The sequence below is a fragment of the Durio zibethinus genome, chromosome 25 (genome assembly GCF_047325235.1).
Source record: "Durio zibethinus cultivar Kanyao isolate XHJ-2024 chromosome 25, ASM4732523v1, whole genome shotgun sequence".
Lineage (NCBI taxonomy): Eukaryota > Viridiplantae > Streptophyta > Magnoliopsida > Malvales > Malvaceae > Durio > Durio zibethinus.
The window spans coordinates 12,986,213-12,996,664 of NC_143186.1; the positions used below are offsets into that span (position 1 = coordinate 12,986,213).

At 30.3% G+C, this 10,452-nt stretch overlaps 1 pseudogene across 1 annotated transcript; it reads left to right on the forward strand.

The window, feature by feature from the left end:
* The first annotated feature begins 2,863 nt into the window (after window positions 1-2,863).
* LOC111276290 (uncharacterized) lies at window positions 2,864-8,764 on the forward strand (annotated as a pseudogene). Its single transcript, XR_016333681.1, has 5 exons — window positions 2,864-3,518; window positions 3,602-3,820; window positions 3,926-4,216; window positions 4,568-4,861; window positions 6,686-8,764. The product of XR_016333681.1 is annotated as an uncharacterized LOC111276290 (transcript).
* Window positions 8,765-10,452: the final 1,688 nt, after the last annotated feature.

Sequence of the window (10,452 nt, forward strand, 5' to 3'; positions counted from 1 at the left end):
TGATTTCTTGAAAAGGCTCCATTGTCGAAAAAATGTTTAGTTATTATTTTTGTTATAATTTTTATTGAAAATATATCTAATTATTCCATCATTTGGGTCAAATTAAAAATATTTTCTCGTTTTAAATTTCTAAATTCTCCACCATTTGGGCCTATTTAGAAAAAAAAAATTTATTTCTAAATTTTCCACAATTTGGATCAATTTAGAAATATTTTCTTTTTTTGGTTTTAGGAAAGAAAATAATATGACAATTTTTTTTATTGAAATCTCATTTAAATTCTTCCACAATTTGGAACAAATTTTAAAAAATTTCTCACCTAAAGATTTCTTAGAAAATTTACCATTTGAAATTTCTAAGAATCTTATCCTTGGATAATTGTCAAATATTTTCAACCAAAATGTTTTTTTTTTTATTTTTTTAGATTGAAAATAAATATTAATTACTATTATTGAAACTTTATCTGAATTATTACACAATTTGCGATAAATTTAAATAAAATTCCTCAACTAGGAATTTTAGAGAAATTTACCATTGAAATTTTTACAAATTTTATCATTGGATAATTAATATTTATTCTCAAAATATTTTATATTTTATTTTTAAATTTCATCATGCAAAAATAATAAAAACACATAAATAAAATACTAAATCAAAAAAATAAAAAACATAAAAACGGCTCAGCTCGACGATTGCAAAACGGCTTGGCTTAAGGCACAGAATGCAACTCAAGGGGACATAGCTTGGCAGCTTAATGTGGCTCGACTGCTGAAAAGCAATTGGCATGCAGGTCAAAAGTGGGTAGCGTTGTGGGTTAGGTCGGCTGAATGAAAAACGTGCGGATCCTGACGGGTTATTAAGGCTAAAATGACATCGTTTTCAGTGAGGGTATAAATAGCCCAAATTCAGTCTATTTTCGCCAGAATTCCTTTGCTCCCTTTCTCTCTACTTCCCCTTTTCTTTCCTTCTCTCTCTAAATCCCTCCAAGAATACCAGTTGAATTTAATCAGATTCTAAAATTTTTTGTCGAAATCTAGATTATTCGTTGATATTTCATCGAAAAGTTCACTGGTTTTTGGAAAGTAGCTGCCGAAAACTAAGAAGCTTATTGAAATCTGGGAATGTATCTGGAATCTCACCAAAAAATTCAATCAGCGTCGAAAAATTTAACCGATGCCGAAAAATTCATCGAAAATTTGAAAAATTTTCCAAAAAAATTTTCTTCTTTTCTTCGAGAATTCCCCTAAAATTGCTAATTGCTTTTCTGCATCTATGTTTCTATGTTTTGTTTCTGTGTGTTTGTTCCGTCTTTGATCTATGGATATTTATAAGGTGAAATTCGAGAGCCCTAAAACCAGATAGGATTTTAATCCCTTTTGAGTTTTAACTCCAAGCTTTAATCCAACTAAAACACCTCAACCCAGTCCTACCCAAATTCAACCACCGTTTTTCCTGTTTTTCCAGCTTTTTTTCATTTTTTTTCTAATTTATTAACGGAATCCATATCTTGTAGACCCCCAAACAGATTGGGGTGTCTACAGTTTGACGTTACATTTCAATCAAGGTTGACGATTGAACCCTGTTTTAACATCCTTTTACTTGTCCTGCAACGTAATTGCTTCTAATAACCGGCATTGGAAGGATGAATTGAAAAGAATGCCATAATGATGAACAAGTAAATTAGAGACTTTGTCACATTCAGACAAAACAGAGCTTTTCATAAGATGGAGTTTTGTAAGACTGCATTTCTGTCCTCCAACTGGATGTCTGGACCATTGAAGCAAAGATCAACATACTTTACCGTATGTTGGGCACTGAATGAGCAGCCATTTGCGGAAGAATTGTCCCATCTCTCCAGTGTTTAGAATATTATTGAGGGTTGATAGCTTCCACCTCTTGTCTTTTTCAACTTTGTATAGTTACTTTCTATCCCTATCCTCTCATTTTCCTAACTCTCACTATATATGCTCAAAAGTTCAATAAAATTTTTTTTTTTCAACCAAACATCAAAAGAGTGTCCCGTACGGTTTGGGGCACTGAATTTAGTAGTTTTGACGCACAATTTTGTCGAAAGTATATCACTTATAATATTTATATTACAATTAATCAGTTTGAATTTAAAATTATGTAAAATATATTAAAATATTATACAAAATTTACACTTATAGGTAGTGGATATATAATTTTTTATTGTGATTGCAGGTAAAATGTTCCTCCGTCTCTGATGTCTAGAACTGTTGCATTGATTGTTGAGTATTGAGAGCTTCAGCCTCAATCGTTTTCAACGTTTTATACTTACTTCTATCACTATCATCTTTAAGAAGCTTATTTCCATTTCAATTATATTTTAATTAGTAAATTAATATATGCTAAAAGATTTTAAAAATTACTACAATTTAACAAATTTTCTTTCACATATAAATATTAGCTTAATCATTCTCTTATTTCTAAAATTCTTGAAATTGGACAATAAGAATTTGTCTTTATGACGTTAAGTTAAAGTCGCATCATATATATATATATAAGTGGATTGTATTCAACTTTATTTCACTTATATTAATTTTTTTAGGTTGGTTTATCTTTTTATTTTATCACATTAAATTTTTTATGAAAATAATACTCCATTGTTTTTTTTTTTTAAAAAAAAAAAACCTTGAGATTGGAGTCTTGCGGTTTAGGCTCTCTTCTTGTACCGTATATTGTGTTTGGAAATTAGGACCCATTTGCACGTATTTCTTAATCAAAAGATGAGTCAGAGGATGCGGTGGCTAAATCCATGGAAAGAAAGTATTTAAAGAATATTGAACGATTAACACTAGAACAGTACACTGGCACCGATTAAACTCAGTTGTTTCTGATCTGTTCATGATTTGCCTTATCCCCACGCCTAACCTTATGGGGAAAATTGGCTTCCTCTTCCCTCTTATGGTTCTGCTCCTATTGCCTCCTTTTGGGGCTACTTTATCTGCCGGTTCACCCAACATCAGCACTGACCAATTGGCTCTTCTTGTACTAAAATCCCATGTCACTTACGACCCTCGAAACTTCTTGGCATCCAACTGGTCTACTTCTGCCTCTGTTTGCAATTGGATTGGGGTCACTTGCGGATCAAGACACCAGAGAGTCACTGCTCTGAATTTTTCAGCAATGAGTCTTACAGGCAGCTTTCCACCTCACTTGGGAAATCTTTCTTTCCTAGCTTGGCTCGACATTCACAATAATAGTTTCCAAGGCTCGTTACCCATTGAGTTAGCTAATTTGCGTAGGCTGAAATATTTGAACTTTGCTAACAATAGCTTCAGTGGGGAATTCCCGTCATGGTTTGGTTCCTTCACTCAACTTCAGTCGTTGTATTTGGATGGCAACAACTTCACAGGCGTTATCCCATCTACTCTGGGCAATTTGTCAAAACTAGAAATATTGATCTTGGATTACAATAATTTGAAAGGGCCGATACCTGCAGCAGTTGGAAATCTTTCAAACTTGAAATGGTTAATTTTGGATAAGAATTACCTTTCAGGTTGCAATTGGATACCTTTCTCAATTTTTAATGTCTTTATTCATTGTAGAATGTTGATTTTAGAACTAATAATTTCATTACAGGTCATCTACCGTCGGGAATATTTGATCACCTTCCTAAATTACGAGTACTAAGTTTGACATGGAACCAGATCTCCGGTAGAATTCCTAATAGTTTATTCAAATGCAAAGAATTGGTGTATTTATCTTTCCATAACAATTCTTTGGAGGGAAGTTTGCCCACAGAGATCGGAAATTTGACTATGCTCAACCAATTGTATCTCTACAGGAACAACCTCGAAGGTACAATGAACATGTCTATTTTTTTTTTTTTTCTTTTTAAGGTATCAAACCGGGTCCGCTTATGGACTTCTCTGAAATACTAATAAGAAATTTACCTTATCGCAGGCTTCATTCCTTCCTCAATCTTCAATCTGTCTTCGTTGCAAGTAATTTCATTAGGATTAAACAAGCTCTCCGGTCATCTCTCACCAGATATTTTTGATCACCTTCCCCGATTACTATTTCTTGATTTGATTTGGACTCAACTTTCTGGAAGAATTCCAACAAGTTTATTCAAGTGCAAAGAGTTGGAATATCTATACTTGTCTGCTAATCAATTGGTGGGGAATATGCCTTCAGAAATTGGGAATTTTACTTGGCTTAAACATTTGTGCCTCGACCAGAACAAATTTGAAGGTAAGCTCAAGGTATATTTTGGTGTGCCTAAGATATATAGTGAACATCACATAAGATTATATATGTGATTAATTGAAAATTTATATTCATTAATATCATCTTTATATTTTTTTGTCTTAATTTCAATTTCAACTTATAATTTTATATATCAAACTAAATGTCTTATACATTTGGTCATTTTATTGAAATTTTCAGCCTTTATATATTTGAAAGTATGTAGTACTCTCTCACTTTTATATTTAATTACCTTTTTTAAAGACTTACATTTCCTTCTTTTTTTTATGTTTCATATATTCTAATTTTTAATAATTTTTTTAAAAGACGTCTATGATAATAATGATAAGCTTTCAGGTTCCATTCCTTCATCACTCTTCAACATTTCTTCATTGCAAGTAATCGAACTTGGATTCAACATGCTCTCAGTAGGTCATCTCTCATCGTATATATTTGATCACCTTCCTAATTTACGATGGCTTTATTTGAGTGGGAGTCAAATTTCTGGAAGAATTCCAACAAGTTTGTTCAAATGCAAAAAGTTAGAACATATATACCTGGCTTCTAATCAATTGGACGGGACTGTGCCTTTAGAAGTCGCCAATTTGACTTCACTTAAGGTATTGAACATCGGCGCCAACAACTTGACCGGTAAGCATTTTTTTTTTTTGGTAATTGAAATTATAAAAAATTTAATCTTAATTATTAGACCCCATCGGCTTCTACTTTGAACATAGCTCTACCCATTGAGTATTCTCAACCTAATAAATACATACATATGTGCATGCATGTTCATATAAATCGTCTTAATCTCTTCTAATTCACTTACAAATATTTAAACATATATATTTATAAAGACCTTCTAAATCTCTTCTAATCTAATAGAATGTCTACCCAATAAAACCCTACAAATCTCTTATGTTTTTTTTCTCATATTTAATTTTATAGACACTGACACTACTTATAAGCATATAAATTTACCTATCAAAAATTCCTTTCCGCTTAAAATTTTTCTTCTACAAATCTTCTTATTCATAAAACAATATCCAATCAATCTAAAAAAAAAAAACTCAAACAAATCTCTTATGAGATTTGAGTCAATCACAATAATTTTCACCTTGACTCAAATTTTATCAAATCATCAATTTTCATGCTAAACATACTTGACTCTAACTGCAATGGAATTATCATAATCATCTTCTACGTGCGTTTTAACTCTTCTCACAAACCAATCTATCAAAATATGAACTCAAACTCTTTTCTTGAATCGAGCTCCTCTAGGCTTACCTTTTTCTATGTCTCGAACCTTTGCTCTAATACCAATTTTTAACTACGTCCACAAATGAGAGAAAATATTCATTAGTTATAGAAAATTACAAACATACAATCATATTAATCAACACTCATAATCAATATTTATGGACCCTTTCATTTTTTTATAATCTTATGGAGTATTTTCAACCCAAACAATTACATACCCATGTGATTTACTGTACCTATGTGGATGCATTTATTTTTCTCTAATCTTATGAAGTATTTCAACTTAAACAAGTACATACTCATGTGGTTCACCATACTTATGTCATTTTGATTCTCCTCTAGTTCACTTAAATATACACACCCATAAGAACCTTCTCAATCTACTTTATTCCTATAAGGTGTTTGTTAAATATAACCCTAAAATTCTTTTATATATTTTTTTCATACCTAATCCTATAGAGGCTCTCGTTATTTATAAACATGCAAATTTGGCTATCAATAATCCCTTGCCACTTAAAATTTTTCTCTTACAAATCTTTTTATCCATCTAACAATATCTAATCAATCTAAAAAAAAGTCTAAAATACATTTCTTATAGAATTTTGAGCTAATCCTAATAATATTCTACCATGGGATCACATAACTATTGGTGTCTTCTTTTTTTTTTTATACAACGTTTTTTTTTTTTTAATGACCTAACACCATCTTTCTTTTCTTTTTCTTTTTGAACATCGAAAAAGTTTCTTACTTGTGTTTATGTTATGTTATATATCTGGAAATTATTTTTCATGATTTTTTTAACTTTTGAAAATAAATCATATATATACTAGCTATAAAAAATTAAAATTTTAATATAAAATACAATAAACTCAAAACTCTTTCTTTTAGTTTTTGTGAAAGTCATATAGAGAGACAAAGAATTTGGGAGAATCGGAGAGACTGATGGAGTGATTACTTTTTTCATAGTGTGCTCCAATATTGTTACGTACGTACTAATAGAATTTTCTAATTCAACTTATGGTTGTCCGATTAATAGTGCAGCCACGCACTTAGACATGGCAAGATGTTGTGGGGTAAATTGTCCTGTCATTTGTCTTGGTTGACATATGCATTTTATTTGCATACGTTACATCACAAACATAGTTTATTTGCATTTTTTTAATTTCATATAATCTTCAAACTCCTAACCTAGATTTATTCCTTATTTTCTCCCAGGACGCTTTCCAACTGCACCACTTTCATTGCATTGGTTATCTGTTTCAGAGAATAATTTAGTTGGAGAAATGCCTTCCTCAATTTGCAACTTGAGTTCCCTTCTAGGTCTTATTTTGGATGAGAATAATTTGGGTGGAACTATTCCAAAATGTATTGGAAACTTGAGCTCTCTCTTATACATTGTTCTACGTAAGAATAATTTTCATGGGAAATTACCTGAAAATTTTGCTAAAGGTTGTTCTTTGAGAGGTTTTGAGATCAACAACAACCAATTAGAAGGATCACTACCACGATCTTTGGGTAATTGCAAAGACTTGGAACTTCTAGATGTGGGGAAGAATAACTTAAATGACACTTTTCCTAATTGGTTGGGAAACTTGGATCACCTACAGGTTCTTGTCTTGAGATCGAATAGATTTTATGGTCACGTAGATAACTCCAAAGTTACATTTTCCTTCACTCGTTTGCGTGTCATTGATCTTTCTCACAATCACTTCGGTGGATGCTTACCGACGAATTTTTTTGAAAATTTGCAAGCCATAAGGGAAAGGTGTGAAAAGAAAGTTAAGCCAGAGTACATGATGGATGCATCGGCTGATGGAGTGGTGTATTATATTCAAAATGTTATTTTTACAATAAAAGGGTTGGAAATAGAATTTCAGGCACTATTAACCACTTGGATGGTGATTGACTTTTCGAACAATCAATTCGTTGGGGAAATTCCTAATTCACTTGGTGAACTTCATTCACTTATAGTCCTCAACCTCTCTCACAATAGTTTAACAGGTCCTATCCCATCATCTTTCGGTGATTTGTCAGAGCTTGAATCATTGGATCTTTGATCGAACAAGCTCGAAGGAGAAATTCCAGCACAACTAAAAAATCTTGTATTTTTAGAGGTGCTGAACCTTTCTCATAATTGTCTAATCGGACCTATTCCTCAAGGCAATCAATTTAATACTTTTGAAAATGATTCTTACAATGGGAATTTGGGTTTATGTGGATTCCCATTGTCAAGGAGTTGCAGTAATGATAGGAAATTGAAGCCAACACCGACAACAAGAGCATTAAGTTGGAAATTTGCAATGCTGATGGGTTATGGATGTGGATTGGTGTTCGGATTGAGCATGGGATACATTGTATTCACAACTGGAAAACCATGGTGGTTCGTCAGGATGATTGAGAGAGGTCAACAAAAATATATTAGAGTGAAAAAAATCCGATAATGGAGAAAGAAAATAGAACAAACTATGCTCCTATAGGTAAGGTATAATCGTTCTCTACAAATAACTATTCCTTTTTATTATAATCTTCTTTTTCTTTTTTACAAGAGGGTAGGGGTTACGACTAAACCTCAAACTGAAGATTTTTCTCTGACAATTATTAATAAATGTTTCGATTCGGTCTTATAGGGGTTGATGAAAACAAATGACATTTTTCAAGCCTAAAGTGGTAAGGGTTCTATAATTTTATTTAATTATATAAATAGGAGAGATTCTCGTATGGGGTTCAGTTTTACATGTATCCTTTCGTTTTTTTTTTTTTTTGACTGCTAGAATTTTCTTTGTTAATACCTATGTAACTTGTAGTCAATATATAAATTTAGATGTATGATTTAATGAATGATATGTTAAGATTATAGTCTTGTGGTCATAATTTGGATTTAGTTTTTGTGGATATGGATATTTTGTCTTTGTTAATTTTAAAGTGTGGATATGGATACTTCTTTGAATTTGATCCTTTTGGCCTCTGCAATATTTCTTCAATATTCTTCTATTCTGAGAAAAAAATGGTTTTCTATATTTATTTTTCAAGCAATGTACAGTGAAGAGGACAAAGCTTTTCACATTTATATGATAGATATTGTATTTTGTTTGACAGGGACGAATCTAGGGGCGGACAAAGGCCTCACCTCCTTAATTAAAGAAATCATGGTTATAATCTTTATTACAATGTTTACATACCTTTAGAAAGTAAGAAAAGTTAAATGCGAAATCAATTTTGTAATAAATACTATAGTGATTTAACTTTCTTTTAATTTTTTTTTTCTGTTACTAAAATTAACCTTCTATACTTTATTTCTTTACTTTCTCTGACTTCGTTGTCCCTTTGTGTTCATATGATAGTCCATTTCTAAATAAATTCCAATTTGTTAGTGGTATATGTTAGACCTTATTCCAGTTTGTTATTGATTTAAGTCTATTATACATCATTAGTAAGGTATTTTAACTTCGTATATAAAACGGGCTTAAAGAATTGATATGTGTTTATTTAAAATATATTAAATTAATAATGAAAATATAACAATTATATGTAATAATGAATTTGGAGTTTATTATATGATAAAGTCTGAATTAATTATTATAAATATAATGATTATATAATAATAATTTTAGAGTTTAGCCAATAATTATGTAATTTATTAATAGAGTATTAGATTATTAATTTCAGGGATAAGGGATCAAATATAAAAATAATTATTTAAAATTTAATTTAATTAATTTATATAATTATTTATATTTAATAAATATGAAATTTAAATTATAACGTTTATAACCCATGCTTTTATTTTAAAATTGTAACTTCTTTTAAAAAAATCAATCGTATAAATTTATTTATAAAACTAAAAACCTCCACCGAATGGATAAAATAATATGATCATATACTTTTCTCTAATTTTTTAGTGGTATCAATTCATGGTCCCCTCTTTACCGTCTCCATCTCGCAAGCGGGTATTCCATTAAGCTCCAATCTTGACTTAAAACCGAGTGAAAAGCATCAACAAGAGTCAAGCTCGTGCAATGTCCCTCTCTTGTCTCTTCTTCCCGATCTTGTGGCCCTATTAATTTCTTAACATTTTAAAAGATGACATCAAGGTAACTGGCCCCTCTTAAAATTAGACTTTTTTGATAGACTTGGAAAGCGTAGGTCTTGTTCTTGTTTGGCAAGATAGAAAGTGTGAACACAGAACAAATTTTAGAGATTGCGGGAATATTATTGGGCTAACTTGATGGAAAATGAAAGAGAATTTTTTTTTTTTCAGTGAGAACACTTATTGGAAATTGAAGAGGGTTTTTTTTTTTTTTTTTTTGCTATCCTTAACTTGAAGAGCATGGAGTGACACGTTATACCTTAGACTTGAAAAATATGGTACATTTTTGTCTTAAAAAATAGTAATTGTAAAAAAGGTATGCTGTAAAGATTTAAATATAATACCCAATTAAACTTTTCGGTAAAAAAAAGTCAAGAACAAGCATGTACGTGCCTTAAAGACTAAACCCCTATAAATTATTATATTTAAATTCTATATCCTTTATCTTCTATTTAATTTCAAATTCATTTGTGCTTTAATTTTTTTATATTTTTATACTATCATTTTCCCAATTTTTGTTGAAATTTAATTTTGAAAAGAATTTAGATACAGTTCAGTTCATCCTTTCTTTTAAATTGTTTATTTATACTTGAGCTAACATAAATAAAAATTAACCAATATTTCATTCAATATGAAAATCATTATTTAAGGAAAAATAATTAATTTAATACATTATCAATTGTGTGATGTGTATATAAATATAACTCACTTTTTGCATTTTTAGACTTTTTATGTACTTTTATATATAGTAATGATAATATTTTGATAATAATTATTCAATTCACTGGTAATAAAATTTTGAAACCTGTCTTAAAAAATAGGTTTAAATGGTTAGCATGTGTCTATTTGAGTATATTTATAAAAAAAAATTAAATTATTAATTAATAAATGAATA